We start from the raw sequence: 25,062 nt of genomic DNA on the forward strand, positions 1-25,062 counted from the left end.
CTGTTTCCTGAGCTTCTGTTGAGATGCACTGAAACAGTAGGAGTTGGGCAGAGAGTTAAAATGGCAACCAAATGGAATCTTAGAGTTTTGCTTGTGGAGTGAACAGAGATCCAACAAAGAGACCACTTAAGCTATATGTGGTCCCCACAGTGTAGGCGATAGGGCCTCATGAGCAATCAATAAAGTGTACTAATTGGAAGCTGTGTAACTAAATTATAATTCACCCTGAAGGAATGTTTGTCACCCTGAACATTACTGTTATGACACCCTGGGCTAGTACATGGTCAATTCCAGCTCCACACATCCTGCAGTACCAACATACGTGAATTACCCAATAATTCTTATAAAGTTTTTGAGACTTTGGTTCTTGGCTGCTCCAATGACTTATCGACACCAGGGGCTGGAATCTCCTCCCCACCACGCCACAATTCTGCCTCGACCCGCCAGCGGGATTCTCTCTTACGCTGGCCGGTCAATGGGGTTTCCCATTGTGGGGCAGTCCCATGCCATCAGGAAACCCCTGGGCGCCGGAAAAATGGAGCATGCCGCCGGTGGGGAATCCTGCCCCAGATCTGTAAGTAACACATAATAACTGTTTATTTATAACAAGAAAATAGTTAAAATATTTCATAGTTAACCAAGAATAATGGCGAGCTAATCTATTACGCCCCCCCCCCCCCCCCACTCTTTGCCCGTCCTACCCTCTACACAAACAGACATAAAACAGAAGCAAATAGAGGAAGGGAAAGGGCTAAAATGATAAGGATTAAAATGTTGAAGAAAGAGAGATGGGCTTTTGCAGTCATTGCAGTCGGCTACCTTCTCAGGATTCGGTTTGTTGAAAACCACCGGTTGAGTTAGATCTTCTGGCATGTGCATTCAGTCAGAATTCACAATTATCCCCCTCACTGAGGTAAGACTAGGAGGGGTATTGGGGGGGGGGTCTTTAGGGTAACCTCAAAGGTGGTGCACATGAGACTCAAATCACGTCCCCTGGAAGCCATATTTAGGGTGTCGGATCGATCGGGATTAGAAGCGGGTGCGGAGGCAGATGTCCTAGCCTTTGCCTTGCTGAGCGCCTAAAAGTGGATTCTGTTGCGGTGGAGGTCAGCTTCTCCGCCCTGTGCCACGGTGTGGCGGGGGGATCTGTTGAAGTTCTTAACGCTCGAGAGAGTAAAGTTCGGGTTGAGGGGAGGGTGGAGGTGTTCTACAACTCGTGGACCTTGTTCATTTTCATGAATTGGATGACAGCAAACATTAGGGGGTGTTGGGTGGGAGGGTTTGGAATGTATAAGTTAATGATGATTCTTTTCCATTGGTGTTTTGCCTTCAAAATGTTGGAAACTGTTTCACGGTGGGTGGGATGAGGGGATTGTTGGATGGGGCATTGCCATTGTATTTATTGTTATTGATAATTATTTGTTGGTGTAAATATGATGAAAATGGAGTAAAATAAAAATGTTTTAAAAAACGAATTCTTGACGTAAGATTTTAAAAGGAGGTTTTCGAACAACCCAGTCTGCATGCAGCAGGTGCTGGTCTGGATCTTCCCACAGGTTTAACTGCCTGTAGAGAAAGAGAGAAAGAAAGACCTTTTCTTCAGGACCATATAGAGGTTATCAGGTAAAAGAGAGAGAGATCAGGGGTGGGACTCTCTGGCCAATGGGGCTTCTCTTTGTGGAGATCCCCCATGCAATCGAGAAATCCCGGGTGTGGGTGCACTGCCGGTGCAACGGAGAATCCTGACAGTGGAGAATCCCACCCCAAGACCTGTGGCTCTTTAAGCCTCCTAATCAAAGGTGAGCTCCAATCTCCAAAATGGAGTTTGTCTGAGTTTGCCCATTTGATCAACCTTGGGTTTCTTATGGATCAGCTCAGTCCTTGAACTGTCCAAAATCTGAAAGACACTGATTGGTTTGCTATCACAGTTCACCACATTTATTCCAATTAGGCCCAAGAAGAATTTAGGAAAAACTGAGGTCCTTTCACCTCGGGAGTACATTAGTTTGCCGGTTTAGCAGAGTGGGCTAAACAGCTGGCTTGGAATGTAGAACAAGGCCAGCAGCGCAGGTTCAATTCCCGTATCGGCCTCCCCAAACAGGCACCGGAATGTGGCAACTGGGGGCTTTCCACAGTAACTTCATTGAAGCCTACTTGTGACAATAAGCGATTATAATATTATTATTATTTGTGCTCCTATCACAGCCACCTTGCTAGTGGCACTGCTGATGCATCTCAGGCAGGAAGCACAGACTGCTGTTATTGATTTGATGAGTGGGTATAGTCTGATGCCATGTATGCCCCCGAGGCCCAGAGCTGCTAAAAATCATCCTACGAGACCACCCACAGGAGGCTTGTCCCTACGGCCACAGTTTGACTCCTGAGCACTCTGGACTAGGCCCGCCAAATATATTGGACATTCAGCTGACTTAAATTCAAAAAATGTTGTAAAGCTGCTTATCCAAGCAGAGGCTGTATTCTTCATTCATTTGCTGATGATAGGCTGAGCCAATATCAGGAGCAAATGCAAGGATAAATTAGACTCTGTTGAGTGGAAATAATTGGAAGGTGAGTTTCATGGTAAACTCCAAGGCGCAGGGTAAGGGTGAGGGTGAATGGGTCTCAGAGTGAGAGTGGGTTCCAGAGCGAGGGTGAGAGGAGACAGTGTTTATGCAACAGGGACACAGCATGTTGAGTTTCAAGGGAGTAAGGTGAGGCTTGATGGCCTCTACTTTAATGCCAGGAGTACCATAGGTAAGGCAGATGAGTTAAGAGCGTGTATTGACACGTGGAGTTGTGATGTTGTTACCATCACAGAGACGTGGTTGAGGGAGGGGCAGGACTGACAGCTCAATAGTCTGGGGTATAGGATCTCCAGACAGTACAGGGGAGGATGTAAAAGAGAAGGTGGTTTTGCATTATTAATTAAGGATGGCCGATATCTTGGCAGGGTCTTCTACTGAGGCTTTGGGGGTAGAGTTTATGAACAAAAAGGGGTAATCACATTGGGAGTGTATTATAGACCACCAAATAGTCAGCAGGTATTAGAGGAGCACTGAGGTGTGTAAAAGAATAATAATTATGGTGGGGGGTTCAACTTCCCGAATATTAATTGGTAACATTCTAAAGGGTGGAGAGGGAGCAGATTTCTTGTAATGTATTCAGGAGAGCTTTTTATATCAACACCTTGAAGGTCCAACAAAAGATGGTGCAGGTGGACCTAGATTGGGGGAACAAAACTGAACAGATGTTTGGGGAAGCAGCGGGGGAGCATTTTAGAGGTAGCAACCACAACACAGATTGGATTGGGGGAAGGCAATTTTATTAAAATAAGGTGGGATTTGGCCAAGGTAGACTGGGAACAACTACTTCTGGGTAAATCTACAGCAGGACAATGGGGGGTGTTCAAGATAGAATTGGTCAGAGTAAAGGTCGAACATGTTCTCTTTAATGTGTAGTAGCAACACGCCCAGGGAACCCTGGATATCTAGGAATATTCAGGACTGGATAAGAAGGAAAAGAGAGGCTTTTAACAGGTACAAATGGAAAAAAATTACAGAAGCCCTCATGGTGTATTGGAATGATGTGGAGATTGTCTGGCATCTCTGACTTTGTCTATATAAATGTTTCTGGAACATACCTCTCCATTCATCTGAGGAAGGAGCAGCGCTCCGAAAGCTCGTGTTTGAAACAAACCTGTTGGACTTTAACCTGGTGTTGTAAGACTTCTTACGGTGTATAGGAAGTGCAGGAAGGAACTCAAAAAAGCAATTCAGAGAGCAAAGAGGGGGCATGAAAAAGCACTGGTGGGTAACATTAGGGAAAATTTCCAAGGTATTCCATAAGTATATCATGGAGAAAGGGTTACCAAGGAAAGAGTAGGACCCATTATGGACAAAGGGGCTAATGTGTGCATCGAGCTGGATGACATTGGTAGAACGTTAAATTAATACGTCGTTTTACTTCACTTTGGAGAAGGAGGATATGGGTGCAGAATTCAAACAGATTGACTGTGAGGATCTTGAATAGTTTGACAGAGGGAGTGAGGAGGAACTGGAGGTTTTGGTGGGCTTAAAAGTGGTCAAGTTCCCAGGTCCAGATGCGTTTTATCCCAGGCTGCTCTGGGAGGTAAGAGTGAAAATTACTGGGGCTCTGACTCAAATTTGTAATTCTTTTCTGGCCACAGGGGAAGTACCAGAGGACTGGAGGGTTGCTAATGTGGTTCTGCTTTTCAAGAAGGGTGGTAGAGATAAGCCAGGGAATTACAGACTAATGAGTCTCATATCAGAAAATTCTGAAGAGGAGAATCAATCTCCACTTGGTGAGGCAAGAAGAAAATTTGTGGTATGTTCGTGTGTGGGGCGGGGGGGGGGGGGGGGGGGGGGGGGGGGGGGGGCGGGGGGGGAGCATAAGTAAGTCTGCAGCTGATATGAAGATTGGCCGGGTGATTGACAGTGCACAAGAATGCCTTAGGTTTCAGGAGAATATAGATGGATTGGTCAGATGGGCAGATCAGTGGCAAATGGAACTAACCCTGCAAAATGCAAGTGATGCACTTTGGGAGGAGTAACATGATAAGGCAGTACTCAATTAATGGCAGGACACCTGGAAGCTCAGCGAAACAGAAGGACAGGAGGATCTTATGGTGCTTGTCCACACATCCCTGAAGGTGATTGGATAGGTTAATAGAGTAGTTAAGAAGGCATATGTGACACTTGCCTTTATCGGTTGTGGCATAGATTTGAAGGGCAGTGAGGTTATGTTGGAGCTGTAAAGGATTTTGGTGAGGCCACAGCTGGAGTACTATGTTCAGTCCTTATCACTGCACTTTAGGAAGGATGATAGGGCAGCACGGTGGCCTAGTGGTTAGCACAACTGCCTCACGGCGCTGAGGTCCCAGGTTCGATCCCGGCTCTGGGTCACTGTCTGTGTGGAGTTTGCACATTCTCCCCATGTCTGCGTGGGTTTCGCCCCCACAACCCAAAAATGTGCAGAGTAGGTGGATTGGCCACGCTAAATTGCCCCTTTATTGGAAAAGATAATTGGGTAATCTAAATTTATTTAAAAAAAGGAAGGATATGATTACACCAGAGAAGGTGCAGAGGAGATTCACAAGGATGTTGCCTGGGATGGAGCATTTTAGCCATGAAGAGAGGCTGGATAAGCTCTAGTTGTTTCCTTTGGAGCAGAGAAGGTTGAGAAGGGACCTGATTGAGATGTATAAGATTATGAAGAGCACGGACAGAGTAGGTCAAAAACAGCTGTTTCCTTTAGTTGGAGGGTCAATAACAAAGGGCCATAATTTTAAGGTGAAAGGCAGGAAGTTCAGAGGGGATTTGCGGAATTTCTTTTTCATTCACAAGGTGGTGGAAATTTGAACTTCACTGCCCAGGAGAGTAACTAAGGCAGGAAACCTCACAATCCTTGAAAGGGGCAGCACGGTAGCATGGTGGTTAGCATAAATGCTTCACAGCTCCAGGATCCCAGGTTCAGTTCCCGGCTGGGTCACTGTCTGTGCGGAGTCTGCATGTCCTCCCCGTGTGTGCGTGGGTTTCCCTCGGGTGCTCCGGTTCCCTCCCACAGTCCAAAGATGTGCGGGTTAGGTGGATTGGCCATGATAAATTGCCCGTAGTGTCCTAAAAGTAAGGTTAAGGGGGGGGGGGGGGGGGGTTGTTGGGTTACGGGTGTAGGGTGGATACGTGGGTTTGAGTAGGGTGATCATTGCTCGGCCCAACATCAAGGGCCGAAGGCCTGTTCTGTGCTGTACTGTTCTATGATCTATTCTATGCGCACTTGAAATGTCATGACACGCAAGGCTGTGGGCAATGTGCTGGGAAATGGGATTACTGTGGATTAGAGTAGATTTTATTTGTAAGTACAGGGTTGATGAGCCGAAGGTCATCTTCTGTACTGTATGATTTTATGATGCTGGACTGGACCTACGAGTGAGAGCGAGAGGGGGAGTGAGAGAAAGAAGGCCGGGCCCTAACTCAGAGGGAGTACAGGCCCTCCAGTGAGAGAAGGATGGCCCTGGACTGAGAGGGAGGATGGACCCCTCAGTGAGGGGGAGTGGGCACCAGAATGAGGGGGAGAGCAGGCTCCACAGTGAAGAGGAGAGTGGGCCCTGAAGTGTGAGTGAGTGCAGGGCCTGGAGTGAGGGGGACAGCGGGCCCCTGAGTGAGAGGGGAGAGGGTCCTGGTGAAGAGAGAGTAGGCTGCAAAGGGGATAGTGAGTGAGAGGGTTCAGGTCGCGGAGTGAGAGGAAGAGCGAGTCCCAGAGTGAAGAGAGCGGGCCCTGGAGTGAGGGGAGAGCGGGCAGGCTTCAAAACGAATGGGCCTTAAAATAAGGATGAGACAGAGAGCAGGTCCCAGAGTGAGGAGGTCTTGGAGCAAAAGGGAGAGCAGGCCTCAGAGTGAGAGGGAGAGCGGGTCCTGGAGTGAGGGGAGAGCGGGCTCTGGAGTGAGGGGAAGAACGGGCCTCAGAGTGAGGGAGAGAGTGGGCTTTGGAGTGAGGGGGAGAGGGGGCCGTGGAGTGAGGGGAGAGCGGGCTCTGGTGTGAGGGGGAGAGCAGGACACGGAGTGAGAGGGGTGGGCCCCGGAGTGAGTGGGAGAGTAGGCCCGGAGTGAAGGGGAGTGGGCCCCCAGTGAGGGGGAGAGTAGGCCTTGGAGTGAGGGGGAGAGCGGACCCCGGAGTGAAGGGGAAAGTGGGTCCATTAGTGATATTGAGAGGAAAGGCAGGCTTCAAAACGAATGGGCCTTAAAATAAGAATGAGACGGAGAGCAGGTCCCAGAGTGAGGAGGTCTTGGAGCAAAAGGGAGAGCAGGCCTCAGAGTGAGAGGGAGAGTGGGCTTTGGAGGGAGGGTGAGAGCGGGCAACCTTGCAGGCAAAGTGTGAGCACAGGAACATGGGGAAGAGCAGACATCAGAGTGAGGAGAAGAGTGGGCAGCGGAGCAAGGAGGAGAGAGTCAGCATGCCTTGGAGCAAGGAGGAGAGTGGGCATTGGAGTTAGGGTGTGAGTGGGCCTCGGTGTGTGGACAAGAGTAGACCTTATAGCAAGGAGAGTGGGCCTCTGAGCGAGACTGGGGCCCATGGGCCACTGATAAGTGATAGGGGGGAGCGTGTGCATGTGTGTGAGTGAGAGGGGGGCGGGCAGCACGGTGGTGCAGTGGTTAGCATTGCTGCATCACAGTGCCGAGGTACCAGCTTCGATCCCGGCTCTGGGTCACTGTCCGTGTGGAGTTTTCATGGGTTCTCCCCGTGTCTGCGTGGGTTTCGCCCCCACAACATAAAGATGTGCAGGGCAGATGGATTGGCCACGTTAAATTGCCCCTCAACTGGAAAAATAATTGGGTACTCTAAATTTATTTTTAAAAAGAGAGGGAGAGAGAGGGGGGGGGGAAGATTATGGATTTGCGAAGGGTGCATGTGCATCTGAGCAAGAGAGGAGATTGTGTGTTTGCGTGAATGTGCATGAGAGATGAGAGTGTGGGTATCAGTGTGAAAGAAAGGAAAGAGTATGAGTGCGTGTGTGTGTGATTGTAGGAGAGGGATGAGAGGTGGTTGTGTGTGAAAGAAAGGGGAGAGTGTGTGTGCATGTCAGTGTGTGTGTACGCAAGAGGGGAGATTGAGTGTGCATGCGAGTTCGTTGCGGGTGTGAGTGTGTAAGAGAGATGAGAGTGTGGGTGTCTGCGGGAAAGAAAGGGGAGAGTATGAGGGTGTGTGCATTTGTGTGTGTGTAGAACATAGAACATACAGTGCAGAAGGAGGCCATTTGGTCCATCAAGTCTGCACCGACCCACTGAAGCCCTCACTTCCCCCGTAACCCAATAATCCCCCCTAACCTTTTTTGGACACTAAGGGTTATTTTGCATGGCCAATCCAGCTAACCTGCACATCTTTGGACCGTGGGAGGAAACCGGAGCATCCGGAGGAAACCCACGCAGACATGGGGAGAACTTGCAGAATCCGCACAGGCAGTGACTATGTGTGAGAGAGATGAGAGTGTGGGTGTCTGTGTGTGAAACAAAGGGCAGAGTATGAGTTTGTGTGTGAGTAAGTGTGTGTGCATATGCATGAGTAAGTTGAGCGTGTGTCTGTGTCTGAAAGGGGAGAATATGAGTATTTGTGAGAGAGGTGAGAGTGTCTGTGTGTAAAGAAAGGGGAGATTATGAGTGTGTGTGTGCACGTGTGTGTGAGAGAAAGGTGACAGTTGTTAAGTTATTTTATTATTATATTTTTTTCTTTTAAAGGCTACAATCACTTTCTTTACAGAAAGGTAAACAGATCTTGCTTCTGGATCCTTCTGGTTGGTTGAAGGGACCTTCAGGCCCAACTTGACAATCAATCTTTTTAAAATCTGGTCTTCATTCGATGTATTCGCTGGTGAGCCCGGTTGCTATGTTATGTCGATCCCATGTACTGAGCTATGAGAGCTGTCTCTGCTGGCTATCTCTGAGCTGACTCTGCCTCCTCTTTAAATTCTAGTCTTCCTTAGATGTATTAGCTGTTTTGGCTCGGCTGCTATGTCTTATCTTTCCCATGACCGAGCTGGCTGTAATCTGACTCTGCTTGCTTCTCTTGTTCCTTCTCTCCTTATCTCTGAGTTCTGGTAGTTCCTGCTCTTGTCTCTGGGTTTATATTCTCTTTCTAACAGTTATTAAGTTTTTATGACCTTATTGTAAAGTAACTATTATTTAATTTTGATTGTAAAAATTATCTTTGATCTCAACATTCTAATACAACTAAGTATTCATTTTGACATGACCTCACCTCTCAGGGCCGGGATTCTCCCCTACTCGGCGGGGCGGGGGGTCCCGGCGTAGCGGAGTGGCGCCAATTCTCTGCACCTTTGGGGGCTAGGCCCGCGCCGGAGTGGTTGGTGCCATGCCGACTGGCGCCACAACCGGCGCCAACGGCCTTTGACGCCGGCCGGCATCGGGGCTGGCCGAAAGGCCTTCGCCGGTTTGCGTATGCGCCGGTGGGTCAGCTGCCGCTGACATCACCACCGCCGCATGTGCGGTAGGGGGTTCTCTTCCGCCTCTGCCATCGTGGAGGCCGTGGCGGCGGCAGAAGAAAAAGAGTGCCCCCACAGCACAGGCACGCCCGCCGATCGGTCGGCCCCGATCACGGGCCTGGTCAATGTGGGGGCACCCCCGGGGTCCAATAACCCCGCGCCCCCCCCCAGGACGGCGGGGGCCCACTCGCGCTGCGGGGGCCCGCTCGCGCCACCAATCCCGCCGCCACCAGAGGTGGTTTAAACCACGGCGGTGGGATTGGCCTCTCAGGGCCGGAGAATCACCGCAAGGGGCTTGCCAATTGGCGCGGAGGGCACGCCAATCGGCGCGACGCGATTCCCGCCCCAACCAATTCCTGGGTTGCGGAAAATTCCGGCCATGGCAGGGGTGGGATTTTCGCCGGCCCCGGGCGATTATCGCCCCAGGTCTCTGATTGCATAGTTTTTTTTGTGATGTTCAAAGTTCCTTTGTGATATTCAAAAATGCTTTGTTTTCAATAGAGGTGTGAATTTTGGTAAGGTTCCTGTCATTTCTATAGTTTTATTTTCAAAATGTGGCCTCAGCTCATAATTCTGACTTTGATTTTGACCTTAAATTATGTTTCTCATAGACTGATAGTCTCCAGTTTTCTTTTAATTTACTTGGTGTTAGCAGAATTTCACACCTAGAATTGTCACCAAATTCAACTGAACCTCATCCTTTCCTTTCCAGCTGCTTACTAAGATAGTTACTTTCAATGAAGGTGTGAGCCATTGTTTTTAGCTTCATACAAAAATCCCATGTGTTTGCTAAGCCTGCTTGAGCGAAATAATCTGCATTTTATAATTCTACTCTTTGCAGCTGCTATTAACCCTTCATGGGATCTTTCCCTGTATCCTCTGATGTTTCTCTCAGACCAGATATTGCCAGACTTCCATGTTTCAAATGACACATCTTTCCATATTTTCAATAACACCCTGTCTTGACATTTGAAACAAAACTATATAATTTGGTCAATTATCCCCCCATCTAATTGTACCGACCAACATTTATCCCCGATCTTTGTCATTTGTATGTATGTGTTGTGATTTTAAATTGTGCACCAAAATCAATTCGTAAATGTACCCATATCACAGACCAGTGCCGATAAGAGTATTTTTTTTGTTCTTTCCTCAAGTCCAATTACCGTGAACCATAGCTGCAGCCACTCAGGAAGGTAACACAATGGCTGTATCCGTTTGTTCCACTACCTCCAAAGCATTTTACTTCCTTGGAGTAGCAGCACTGTAAAAGCTTCCTCATGTCCCTTAGAAACAGCACACAACTCAGTCCATCAGTAACCAAAAGGGTCTTTTGTCCATCACTGGCTGTTTAGTGTCCCATATTTCCGTCATCCAAATTGCTTTCCGTTTCTCATTGGAATGGTAAATTATGATATCATGTACCACCCACTGATTCCCTTGCTTCATTAATTTAAGAGGTTTAATTGATCCTGCTTCTATTCCTGACTTCCTCACATTAATGTCTAACATTGTCCTGAACCATGTATGTCTGCCAGCCCCTGGTGTACATGAGAGATCTGTCATCATTTCCATTACAACATGAAAGTGTATATTTTCCATTACAACATTTGCAACATAATATGCTAACAGTATTCGCAAAACCACATTGAACCGTCACTTTTTCCAAATAAATTCTCCCTATTGTTAAATACACAGTAAAAATTTAAGTCTGATCTCAACACATTACTCATCACCTAACCACACAAATAGATTGTGTTACAACTTACATATTTGCAACTGTTATCACAATTTCAATACTAAAAATAAAGTACAATATTGACACATCCCTTCGTGGCTTCAGGACCAATAGTCATTACATACTAAATATGGCATGTAGACAACATCAATATTATTTGTGATGTTCTATGCAGTTAAATCAAGAAAACACACTAAACTACCACTATTCTCCCTCTATTAAAACATTCACACAGTTTAGAAATGCTGATCAAGTTCTTGAACGGCACACATACCCCCATTATCATATATAGCAGTCCCTACCAATTTACATGACATTTCCTCTTTAATAACTATTACAGCTCTTCAATGCAACATTGTTTGCTGCATTGACAACAATTTTCCCGCCGTGGCATCAAGCTACAAAAATTCTTAAACTATTGTCATTTATCATGTTGGGGTTCCTCGTCAGTCGCTGCTGTCTGCCGAGACCTTTAATAACTCCACCGCGTAGTACATACCCCGTGGAGACCACAGATCATCCATCAGCTGATGTCCAGTTAGAGATGTCTGACTGGAGTAATAATTTGATATTTTGATTTGGTTCTTACCTGTAAAGTTTTTTCTCCGGGCTCTGTCATTTAATTCCCCCAAAGATGTAGCCAATTGTATCATTAGTTCCCCCCCCCCCCCCCCAATCCTGTCTAAAACATTCTTCTCTGGAGTGTAGTTCTCTTCCTTCTTGTGAACTGGTTTGTCTGTTATTTATTTTTTCCATCTGAAAAATCAAATGAACAGGTCAAGGGTGGAGAGGGCCCTAATCTTTAATTTGTACTTTCTATTTTCATTTGGATTCTCCAGAAGTGCCCTCTCTAGGACTTCCGGATTTATTTTGCCACCATTTCTTTCCTTTTTCTTTTTGAACTGGTTTATTTTCCTTCTCATTGATATACATCGTACAATTAAGGCCTGTTAAGCCTCCTCCTTCTGTCATTGCACCGCTGAGTGAGAATCGAAGAATCTCAAACTCCTCCTCTTTTGCTCACTCAGTGATCCAATCTGGTCGAAACCTTACCCTGAAACATTCCTGATATTGCTACTGCATTTACGTTAATTACTTTATTTTGATTACGACCGGATTTTTACCAAGTTAAGTTCCAAACATGACATTTTAACTTTATCATCTGTCCAATCAATGCTGCTAACAGGTTTAAAATTCACTGTCTTCCCACCAATTGGGTCATGTGTTTTAATTGTGATACAATTTCTTTTGCTCCTGACACCATGCTTCTCTAATTCAACTGTATGTTTACGCATATTCTGAATGATCTTGTCTTTACATTTTGCAGCTTCACCGATTATTTTTCCTGCAGTTTTAGTTGGTCTCTTCACCCAAATTTCCTCTGTATTATCAATTTGTTTTAATATCTTAATTTTTTCTGCATCAATTTTTATTAAAACTTTCCCTGCCATCAGATTCTCATTTCCTGATACTGCAAGTAATTCTCCTAATCTAACTTTTGGTCCAATATTCTCCAAAGCTCCTTCTACAATGTATTTAACATTCTAAACATCATTATTTTTGCTAGTGCATTTATGTGACCTTTGGGCACTAGGACCCTGCAGAGCTATGCAGTGTCAATTTCAAAGCAGCCATTTCAAAGTAATTTCCTGCACACAGCTGACTGCTGCCCAGTACAAACTCTTTATCTGTTTATTCTGAGACCAATTTAGTTCTGAACATACTGATTTACTACCTCATAATACTGATCACATTTCTGCCTGCCGTTTACAACTTCCAATTTATGTGAAACTCGGTTTTGCAAAATACAACATTTTTTTAAAAATACAAACACCAAAGGAAATTCACAAATTCTTATGAAACAGACACACACTCATTCATCCACTCACATCTTGGATCTCTACTCTGTAGGATTTCAAAAATCCTTATTAAACACACACATACACATTTATCCATTGAGATCTTGAACCTCTATTTAGTAGGGTTTTAGTTACTCTTAACAAAAATTGAGACCCCTCCATGCTGATAAGTTTCTCTTTTGCAGGAATTTTTGCCTCTGTTAATCTTTTCCACTCTTGTTTCATTGCTTCAACTCTCTTGACATTGTTTCAGAGCAAGAGGATTATTCTAATCACCATTTTGCGGAATTCTAAGTTCTGTTCCTGGTTGTCCCTTTCAGTTGCAATCTGAAATTAAGGATAAGTACCCTTTCTGGGCCCCATCCAAGGCTAACTAAGGCACTATCTTCCCGTTTTAGTTAAGGGTCGATTGGTTATTGGTCTCTAAAGATTCTAGGCGTCCCTATTCCTCGAGGATATTTCCTTACTCTAAGGATGATTTATTTTTTGGCCTCCTTTTACCAGTAATGGATGCAAGATTTTTAGTGCTGTCACCAAGATGTCTTGCAGACTTTTTCTCAGGGTCAGTATCTTCTAGTCTACTGATTTTCACACCCAACCTGAGTTTTATGTCCCCTCGATCCACAGAATAACCTTACAAAAGTCAATCACACATGACTTTCCAGACTAAACTCGGCAGGTAAATTCTGACTCACACATAGACTAGAAACTTCTAATATTCTAGCCTTTGTGCCGGTTAGAAACTTCTAATATTCCAACCGTTTGTTGGGAACTGGGAACTGATAATATTCTAGCCCCCACTCTAGCCCCCATTCTGCTCAGCTAGAAACTTCTAATATTCTAGCCTCGCTTTACCTAGAAACTGCTAATATTCTAGGCCTCCACGCTGGATGCCATGGAGAAAGCAAAACAACTGGCTGGCCGTAATTAACATGGTGTTAACACGTCGGGTGACATGTAGAAAATAAAGCAACCCGCTAGGCGTAAGTAATAGGTTTTAATTAAACGTTGGGCGCCATGTTGTTGAAAACTCACCACTATTCTTAAAATTCCCCCTATACCAAAAAGGGCCGACATTCTAAATGGTGAACAGTGATTCTGACTCCGATGCAGGCTTCGGTGGGTGCTATTCAGGTCAAATTATATTTTCAAGTTATCCCTCGGTATAACCCATACCTTCACCGAAGATTTCATCTATTTACCACTTAGTAGCATCGATCCTGGGTCCCGCATTGCTAAGTAAGTAAAGTAGACTTAGGAATAACCACTGTTTCAGGTTAAATTAAGTTATTTTATTGTTATATTTTTTTCTTTTAAAAGCTGCAATCACTTTCTTTACTGAAAGGTAAAAAGATCTTGCTTCTGGATCTTTCTGGTTGGTTGAAGGGTTCAGGCCCACCTTGACAATCAATCTTCTTTTTAAAATCTGGTCTTCTTTAGATGTATTTGCTGGTGAGCCCGGTTGCTATGTTATGTCGATCCCATGTACTGAGCTATGAGAGCTGGCTCTGCTGGCTATCTCTGAGTTGACTCTGAGCTGACTCTGCCTCCTCTTTAAATTCTAGTCTTCCTTAGATGTATTAGCTGTTTTGGCTCGGCTTCTATGTCTTACCTTTCCCATAACCAAGCTGGCTGTAAGCTGACTCTGCTTGCTTCTCTTGTTCCTTCTCTCCTTCTCTCTGAGTTCTGGTAGTTCCTGCTCTGGTCTCTGGGTTTATATTCTCTTTCTAACAGTTGTTAAGTTTTTATGACCTTATTGTAAAGTAACTATTATTTCATTTTGATTGTAAAAAGTATCTTTGATCTCAACATTCTAATACAACTAAGTATTCATTTTGCCATGACCTCACCTCTCAGGTCTCTGATTACATTGTTTCCTTTGTGATGTTCAAAGTTCCTTTGTGATATTCAAAAATGCTTTGGTTTCAATAGAGGTGTGAATTTTGGTTTGGTTCCTGTCATTTCTATAGTTTTATTTTCTAATTGTGTCCTCAGCTTATAATTTTGACTTTGATTTTGTCTTTAACTTATGTTTCTCATCGACTGATAGTGTCCAGATTTCTTTTAATTTACTTGATATTAGCAGAATTTCACACCTGGAATTGTCACCAAATTCAACTGAACCTCATCTTTCCTTTCCAGCTGCTTACTAAGATAGTTACTTTCAATGAAGGTGTGAGCCATTGTTTTTAGCTTCATACAAAAATCCTGTGTGTTTGCTAAGCCTGCTTGAGGGAAAGAATCTGCATTTTATAATCCTGCTTTTTGCAGCTGCTATTAACCCTTCGTGGGATCTTTCCCTGTATCCTCTGATGTTTCTCTCAGACCAGATATTGCCAGACTTCCATGTTTCAAATGACACATCTTTCCATATTTTCAATAACACAGTACAGGTGCCTGTGTGTAAAGAAAGGGAGAATACGAGTGTGTGTCAGTGTGTGTGTGCATGTGTGTGTGTGTGTGTGTGAGAAAGAGGTAAGCGTGGGTGTCTGTGCATCAAACAAAGGGGAGACTACGAGTCTGTGTGCGTGTATGTATGCATGTGCATGTGTGTGAAAGAAAGTGGAGAGTATATATGTGTGTGTTTGTGCGTGTGCACGAGCGTGTGGGTGAATGTGTGTGAAAGAAAGGGCAGAGTATGTGTGCATGGTTTGTGCATGTGCTTATGAGTGTGTGAGAGAGAGGTGAGAGTATGGGTGCATGTGCATGTAAGAAAGGGAAGAGTATGAATGTGAGTGTGAGTGTGTGAGAGAAAGGTGTGAGTGTTGGTGTCTGTGTGTGAAAGAAAGGGGAGAACATGTTTGTGTGTGTGCATGTCAGTGTGTACGTTTGAGCATGTGAGTGTGCATGTGTGTGTGAGAAAGAGGTGGGTGTATATGCATGCAAGAAAGGGGAGTATGAGTGTATGTGTGTGTATGTCTGCGTGTACATGTGTAAGTGCACATGCATGTGGGTTTCTGCATGAAAGAAAGGAGAGAGCATGTTTGTCCATGTGAGTGTGTGAGAGTGAGGTGAGAGTGTGAGTGCATATGCGTGAAAGAAAGGGGAGAGTATGAATGAGTGTGTGTGTGTGTATTTGGTTCACGTCCAGTTTCAGGCTTCTCACTCACCATCGCTCCCGCACACTCTCAGCCATCCTAACAGCTTATGAGTGTGTGACCACTCTGAGACTGGGAGTGAGCCGGATGCACACTCACCCTGGCACACTAGTCATTATCTTATTTATAACTCATTTTTAAATGATCAAATCATTGCTTTAAAATTGTTTTTTTTTGCTCAGTAAGTTACTTATTTTTGTACGTCAGTTCTTTTTCTAATTCATGTTTAATATTGTGCCAAATCTTCGATGGGATTCTCCAGTCTCCGGCACTGAAATTGCATTCACCGATTGGCTGGAGAATCCACGTTGGCGCCGAAATCCGGGGTGGCGCCGCTTTTGCGATGCTCTGCCCCACCCAAAATGGCACACATGGCAGAGTACACCGTATGGACAGCCTCAGAACATTACCTGAGGCCCTCCCCCCAAAGGGCCGAGTTCCCAACAGCGTTGGCCGCGTGTGGTATTTATTTTTGGGAACTCGGCTTGGTGGTTGTGGACTATGTCCAGCACCACCACAGTCGGGGAGAGCCGATCCGTGGGCAGTGAGGGCTTTGGCGAGGCACGGGGGCACTGGTGGGGAGTGGTCCATGGGTGGCGAGCCTGGCCAAAGGGGTCACTTTTTGGCAGGCCGGGTCCGCGTGGCCATGGACCCGGCAATTCCCAGGCCCTATCGGCAGCTAGAGTGCTCTACGCTGCATGCATGCTAGCCCCCTTCCAGATGGATGATCGGTGGCCGTTTTGTGCAATTTTTTCAGTCGGAAAACGCTACCATTCCCACGCCGGATCAGCACTTCGTCTCAAAATCGGAGAATCCAGCCCGTTATCTTTCCAAAACTCAGTTATCAGCGGATTGATTGAGAAAAGAAATGGAAATGAGGCCCCCGACAGGAAAAGGTTGAACAAGTCTGATCAACAGTCCACCAGCTTTTCTGCCAGTAGGGGAGAACTGCAGAGAAAAAACCAGGCCAGACAAAGGTGTCTGGAGGAAAAGCACTAGATTAAGTAGTTCAGTTTGTACATATTATTGCATGATGTTGGATAAAGAGATGAAATATTTTTATTATAGTGTTTTCTATTTTAGGATTTTGGCCAATAGAACACTGATGGTTAGTAGCAAAGGGATGGAAAGCAACTGGAACGGTCCAGCAGTGGTGATTGAAGGTATTTTTAATGAAACTGGGAGACATGTCAAAATGAATGCACCCTCACGAGAGCTAGGCTCTGCAGAATGCAGTGGAGCACCCTGAATTTGGAGATACACTCCATTAAGTATTGTCAGGTTCCCCTGAGTGGTCCAGACAGTGGCTCTGATGTTTTAGAACACTGGCTTGCTTCACAATGTTCATGGCTGTAGCATAGCCCTTAATCTACATGAGCTGTCCACGTTTGTTGAGGTGATGACAGGAGTCACCAGCCATGTTTAGTACTGTCAGTCTTTGTTTCCCTTATGGTTCATTGTGCTGGTTCAAATATGTCAGGAACAGCTGACTAGCGGAGGATAAAAACATTACGACTGCTGCTAGGATAGTTGGCATTCATTGACATGATGTTCCATGCATGGTTAGATATTGACTACATGTTTGGGGAATGGAACCCTTTTTTAATAATCGGTGGCCCCCGATCGCGGGCCTGGCCACGGCTTAGGCCACCCCACCAGGACCGCCACTGCGGCTGCAGGTCCGAGCTCCAGCTGGGAGGTACCAGATGTAAACCACGCTGGCAAGAGTCGGGTGTTCGCCCGCAGACAATCGCCGTGGGGGCCGTTTTGAACGGTCCCCGAACAGCGCCGCGGCGACCGCTCGGGCTCGGAGAATACTGGCCCTTATTCCTCATAATATTACTGACTTATGAATGCAAATTACATGAGGCTTTTTTAACTGCAGTACCTAAATTACAATTACGACTGGGTTTTAAAAACAGTGAGCATCTTTATAGCTTTGAGCTCGAGACTGTCTCAAACAGTTAGCCAACTCCATTAATCATAACAGCAGACCTATTCCCATATGTAAAGGGAATAAGTTGTGAGAAGATTACTGAAGCTTAATCTTTATATTCCAGAAAGGAGGTGGTTAAGACAGGGATTTGTTGAAGCACATCAAATATTAAATATCATAGATATACTTCAAAGGGCATCAAGAAAGTAGGGCCATAAGATCTCTATAAAAAGTGAATTCAGAACAGCTATCAGGAACAAAACACATTCAGTGCCAAGAGCACTAAATATTGGGATTATTCTGAATAAGATTAGATGCCATGATTGGAGAGTTAATATTCTAAAGTGCTGAGTTTTGAATACACTGTCACAACTCATCTTTGATTTCTCTTGTGAATACTTCTTCTTTAAGTTGTTGTCATGATATGGGTGACATGAACAGGACATTATTTATTATAAAGAAGAAGTGTCATACAAAACTTTAACTCTGTTTCTCTCTCCGCAGATGCTGCCAGATGGCAGGGCTTTTTCCAGCATTTTCTGTTATAGTTTGTTATTCACCCTTAGTTGCTCTGAAACTCTTGTTGTCGTGGGGCTTTCACAATGATATTGAGATGCTCCAGTACTTTGAAGTGGAGACGACAAAGATCAATGTCCAAGTCAGGAAGTGCATGACTTGGGGGGGAACCTGCAGATGATGGTATCCATAGGACATTGCTGGTCTTAGCCATCTTGGGGATGTTGGCCTCAAGATTGGGAGGTTCTGTGAAGAGCTTTTTTACACAATGATTGGTTAGGGTATGGAATGCACTAGCTGGGAGTGTGGTGGAGGCAGGTTCGATTGAAGCATTCCAAAGAGAATTAGTCTTACCTGAAAAGGAAGATGTGCAGGATTATGGGAAGCAGACAGGAGAATAGTGCTGATGAATTGCTGATCTGGGAAGCCGGTGCAAACACAATGGGCTGAACGGCCCCCTTCTGCACTGTAATAATCATGTGATTCTGAGAGTTGCTGCAGTACATCTTGAATACAGCAGCCAAAGCTCGCTATTGCTATGCCACTCTGAGAGGGTGGATATCCAATTTAGCGACAGGGTCACTGACCAAATGGATTACTTTGTCCTGGATAATGTAGAACATCCTGAAAGCATGCATAGGGTCATAGATATCAACAGCACAGAGAAGGTCCCACACCCAATCACATCTTCGCCAGTCAAAACAACCACCAAACTATTCTAATCCCATTCATCAGCACTTGGTCAATAGCCTTGTATGCATTGGCATTGCAAGTACACATCTAAATACTTATTAAATGTTATGAAGATCTCTGCCTCCACCACCCGTTCAGGCAGCGACTTCCAGACTCTCACCACCCTCTGGGGAAAAATATTTTTCCTCATATCACCTCTAAATATCCTCCCACCCCATTACCTTAAATCTCTGCTCCTGGTCATTGATCCTTCCACCATGGGAAAAAGTTATTTTCTCTCTATTCTATCTATGCCCTTCATAATTTGATACATCTCAATCATATCCCCACTCAGTCTCCTCTGCTTCAAGCAAAACAATCCCAATCTATCCAATCTCTCTTCATAACTAAAACTCTCCAGCCCATGCAACATCCTGGTAAATCTCCTTGGCACTCTTTCAAGTACTATCACATCTGTCTTACATAAGAACATAAGAACATAAGAACTAGGAGCAGGAGTAGGCCATCTGGCCCTTCGAGCCTGCTCCGCCATTCAATGAGATCATGGCTGATCTTTTGTGGACTCAGCTCCACTTTCCGGCCCGAACACCATAACCCTTAATCCCTTTATTCTTCAAAAAACTATCTATCTTTACCTTAAAAACATGTAATGAAGGAGCCTCAACTGCTTCACTGGGCAAGGAATTCCATAGATTCACAACCCTTTGGGTGAAGAAGTTCCTCCTAAACTCAGTCCTAAATCTACTTCCCCTTATTTTGAGGCTATGCCCCCTAGTTCTGCTGTCACCCGCCAGTGGAAACCACCTGCCCGCATCTATCCTATCTATTCCCTTCATCATTTTAAATGTTTCTATAAGATCCCCCCTCATCCTTCTAAATTCCAACGAGTACAGTCCCAGTCTACTCAACCTCTCCTCATAATCCAACCCCTTCAGCTCTGGGATTAACTTAGTGAATCTCCTCTGCACACCCTCCAGTGCCAGTACGTCCTTTCTCAAGTAAGGAGACCAAAACTGAACACAATACTCCAGGTGTGGCCGCACTAACACCTTATACAATTGCAACATAACCTCCCTAGTCTTAAACTCCATCCCTCTAGCAATGAAGGACAAAATTCCATTTGCCTTCTTAATCACCTGTTGCACTTGTAAACCAACCTTCTGTGACTCATGCACTAGCACACCCAAGTCTCTCTGAACAGCGGCATGCTTTAATATTTTATCGTTTAAATAATAATCCCGTTTGCTGTTATTCCTACCAAAATGGATAACCTCACATTTGTCAACATTGTATTCCATCTGCCAGACCCGAGCCCATTCACTTAACCTATCCAAATCCCTCTGCAGACTTCCAGTATCCTCTGCACTTTTCGCTTTACCGCTCATCTTAGTGTCATCTGCAAACTTGGACACATTGCCCTTGGTCCCCAACTCCAAATCATCAATGTAAATTGTGAACAATTGTGGGCCCAACACGGATCCCTGAGGGACACCACTAGCTACTGATTGCCAACCAGAGAAACACCCATTTATCCCAACTCTTTGCTTTCTATTAATTAACCAATCCTCTATCCATGCTACTACTTTACCCTTAATGCCATGCATCTTTATCTTATGCAGCAACCTTTTGTGTGGCACCTTGTCAAAGGCTTTCTGGAAATCCAGATATACCACATCCATCGGCTCCCCGTTATCTACTGCACTGGTAATGTCCTCAAAAAATTCCACTAAATTAGTTAGGCATGACCTGCCTTTAACGAACCCATGCTGCGTCTGCCCAATGGGACAATTTCTATCCAGATGCCTCGCAATTTCTTCCTTGATGATAGATTCCAGAATCTTCCCTATTACCGAAGTTAAACTCACTGGCCTATAATTTCCTGCTTTCTGCCTACCTCCTTTTTTAAACAGTGGCGTCACGTTTGCTAATTTCCAATCCACCGGGACCACCCCAGAGTCTAGTGAATTTCGGTAAATTATCACTAGTGCATCTGCAATTTCCCTAGCCATCTCTTTTAGCACTCTGGGATGCATTCCATCAGGGCCAGGAGACTTGTCTACCTTTAGCCCCATTAGCTTGCCCATCACTCCCTCCTTAGTGATAACAATCCTCTCAAGGTCCTCACCTGTCATAGCCTCATTTCTATCAGTCGCTGGCATGTTATTTGTGTCTTCCACTGTGAAGACCGACCCAAAAAACCTGTTCAGTTCCTCAGCCATTTCCTCATTTCCCATTATTAAAACTCCCTTCTCATCCTCTAAAGGACCAATATTTACCTTAGCCACTCTTTTTTGTCTTATATATTTGTAAAAACTTTTACTGTCTGTTTTTATATTCTGAGCAAGTTTACTCTCATACTCTATCTTACTCTTCTTTATAGCTTTTTTAGTAGCTTTCTGTTGCCCCCTAAAGATTTCCCAGTCCTCTAATCTCCCAGCACTCTTTGCCACTTTATATGCTTTTTCCTTCAATTTGATACTCTCCCTTATTTCCTTAGATATCCACGGTCGATTTTCCCTCTTTCTTCCGCCCTTCCTTTTTGTTGGTATAAACCTTTGCTGAGCACTGTGAAAAATCGCTTGGAAGGTTCTCCACTGTTCCTCAACTGTTCCACCATAAAGTCTTAGCTCCCAGTCTACCTTAGCTAGTTCTTCTCTCATCCCCTTGTAATCTCCTTTGTTTAAACACAAAACACTAGTATTTGATTTTACTTTCTCACCCTCCATCTGTATTTTAAATTCCACCATATTGTGATCGCTCCTTCCGAGAGGATCTCTAACTATGAGATCATTAATCAATCCTGTCTCATTACACAGGACCAGATCGAGTACCGCTTGTTCCCTCGTAGGTTCCATTACATACTGTTCTAGGAAACTATCGCGGATACATTCTATAAACTCCTCCTCCCGGTTGCCTTGACCGACCTGGTTAAACCAATCGACATGTAGATTAAAATCCCCCATGATAACTGCTGTACCATTTCTACATGCATCAGTTATTTCTTTGTTTATTGCCTGCCCCACCATATCGTTACTATTTGGTGGCCGATAGACTACTCCTATCAGTGACTTTTTCGCCTTACTATTCCTGATTTCCACCCAAATGGATTCAACCTTATCCTCCATAGCACCGATGTCATCCCTTACTATTGCCCGGATGTCATCCTTAAATAACAGAGCAACACCACCTCCCTTACCATCCACTCTGTCCTTCCGAATAGTTTGATACCCTCGGATATTTAACTCCCAGTCGTGACCATCCTTTAACCATGTATCAGTAATGGCCACTAAATCATAGTCATTTACGATGATTTGTGCCACCAACTCATTTACTTTATTCCAAATACTACGAGCATTCAGGTAAAGTACACTTATGTTGGTTTTTTTACCTCTGTTTTGAATCTTAACAGTTTTATTCCTTTTGTTATTACTGGGCCTATTCACTGTGCTCCCCTCAGTCACTGTACCTTGTACTGTCGCCCTTATGGATTTCTGACTATGTCTTCTCTGCCTTGCACTTTTCCCCTTACTTCCTTTTGTTTCTGTCCCTGTTTTACTACCTTCCAACTTCCAGCATTGGTTCCCATCCCCCTGCCACATTAGTTTAAACCCTCCCCAACAGCTCTAGCAAACACCCCCCCTAGGACATCGGTTCCAGTCCTGCCCAAGTGCAGACCGTCCGGTTTGTACTGGTCCCACCTCCCCCAGAACCGGTCCCAATGCCCCAGGAATTTGAATCCCTCCCTCTTGCACCATCTCTCGAGCCACGCATTCATCCTATCTATCCTGACATTCCTACTCTGACTAGCTCGTGGCACTGGTAGCAATCCTGAGATTACTACCTTTGAGGTCCTACTTTTTAGTTTAACTCCTAACTCCCTGAATTCCGCTTGTAGGTCCTCATCCCGTTTTTTACCTATATCGTTGGTGCCTATGTGCACCACGACAGCTGGCTGTTCACCCTCCCCCCCCCAGAATGTCCTGCAGCCGCTCCGAGACATCCTTGACCCTTGCACCAGGGAGGCAACATACCATCCTGGAGTCTCGATTGCGTCCACAGAACCGCCTGTCTATTCCCCTTACGATCGAGTCCCCTATCACTATAGCCCTGCCATTTTTCTTCCTGCCCTGCTGTGCAGCAGAGCCAGCCATGGTGCCATGAACCTGGCTGCTGCTGCCTTCCCCTGGTAAGCCATCTCCCTCAACAGTATCCAAAGCGGTATATCTGTTTTGCAGGGAGATGACCGCAGGGGACACCTGCACTGCCTTCCTACTCTTGCTCTTTCTTTTGGTCACCCATTTTCTATCTCCCTCAGTAACCTTCACCTGCGGTGTGACCAACTCGCTAAACGTGCTATCCACGACCTCCTCAGCATCGCGGATGCTCCAAAGTGAGTCCATCCGCAGCTCCAGAGCCGTCAAGCGGTCTAACAAGAGCTGCAACTGAACACACTTCTTGCACGTGAAGGAGCCAGGGACAGTGGACGTGTCCCTGAGCTCCCACATCGCACACGAGGAGCTTGACACGGGTCTGGGATCTCCTGCCATGTCTTAAACCCTTGGTAAACTTAAACAACTACAATTTCAAAATAAAAATAAATAAATTAGACAATGAAAAGAAAAAGAGAGACTACTTACCAGTCACTTACCAGGGTTAAAAAGCACCTCCTCACACTCTGCACCGAATTACCTCACTGCACCAAATTACCAAGTTTAAATCTCTCACTCTGTATGAGTCTCACTCCGGATGTGTCTCCTGTGTCTTATAATGTGTTTTTCAAAATTGCACACAGTATTGTAACTGTGACTTAATCTTAGTTTTATACAGTCCCAGCATAACCGCCCAGCCTCCCTGCTCTTAATCTCTATGGCTGGGACTTTTCCTTCCGGCGACGAAGTCCCCACGCTGGCGGGAAAACCGGCACCAATGACTCTGGCGTCAACAGGCTCCCAAGGTGAGGAATTCTCATCTATCCCGGGAGCTAGGTGGACGCTGGAGGGACATTGGTACCGCTCCAGCTAGCTTGGAAGGGACGGCTTGAGTTCGTGCATGCGCGGAATGGTCGCCATGATTTCACGCATGCATGGAACCGCCTGCTTGATTCCACGCATGCACAGACCAGCCGGCATATATTGGCGCATGGTGGAGCCCTACAGGGGCGCGCAGAAGGAAGAAGTGCCCCCACGGAACAGGCTCGCCCGCAGATCGGTGGGCCCCGATTGCGGGCCAGGCCACCGTGGGGGCCCCCCCGGGACGGATTCTCCTGTGCCCTCCCCCCCCCCCCCCCCCCCCCCCCCCCACCGAGGACCACCCCCACCGACTTACCTGCCAGGTCCCGCCGTGTGGGACCATACGTAACCCACGCCGGCGGGACTGGTCAAAAATGGACGGCCACTCGGCCCGGAGAATTATTGTTTTGGGGTGATGTGTCTGCCATAGCTGAAGGGTTGTAACTATGTGGTGGCATTGAAATGTGGGTTTGAGGCTTGCATCATTGGAATGTTCTATGTGGGTGAGTTGGAGTATGTGAATGATAGATGCGAGTGCAGAATGCCAAGAGTGCTACCAGGTGAGTAATTCAGTGCATTGGGCTGCCTGCAAATCTGGTGATTTGTTTGAACTGTGTTGTGATGTCAAGATGCATTAATTGATCATGATCACTATTTTTTTTAGATCTTTTTATTGGTATTTTCCATATTTATAAACAGTTGTATATATACACATCACATTTTTCTCACCCGCTCTAATTTCCTTTATTATACAGAGAGGTTTAGTTCGTCCTTTGTTTAACTGATCCTATGTGCATTTTGTTGCCCTCTGGATCGGTCTATCCCCTTCCCCATTGCCCCCCCTTCCTGTAGTAGTGTTGTTTCTGGGGCCCTGGGATACCCTACTGTCTCTTTGTGGAGGAAGTGTTTTATTTGGAGGTGTCTCATTTCCTGTCCTTTTTCTAGCTTCCACTTCCTAGTCAGTTCATCCAGTGTCGCCAGTCTGTGCCCTACGTAGAAGTCCCAGACCGTCAGTGTGCCCCCGTCTCGCCTCCATCTTTTGAAGGCCGTATCCAGCATGGCTGGAGGAATCTGTGATTGCCGCATATGGGAGCTATGGTGGACATTTTGGTTATCCCGAAGTGTTGTCTCACCTGGGTCCACGTTCTCAGCATGGCCTCTACCACTGGGCTCATTGCATATCTTGTTGAGGAGGGTGGG

This window comes from Scyliorhinus canicula, chromosome 17 (assembly GCF_902713615.1).
Source record: "Scyliorhinus canicula chromosome 17, sScyCan1.1, whole genome shotgun sequence".
In the NCBI taxonomy this organism is placed as follows: Eukaryota; Metazoa; Chordata; class Chondrichthyes; order Carcharhiniformes; family Scyliorhinidae; genus Scyliorhinus; species Scyliorhinus canicula.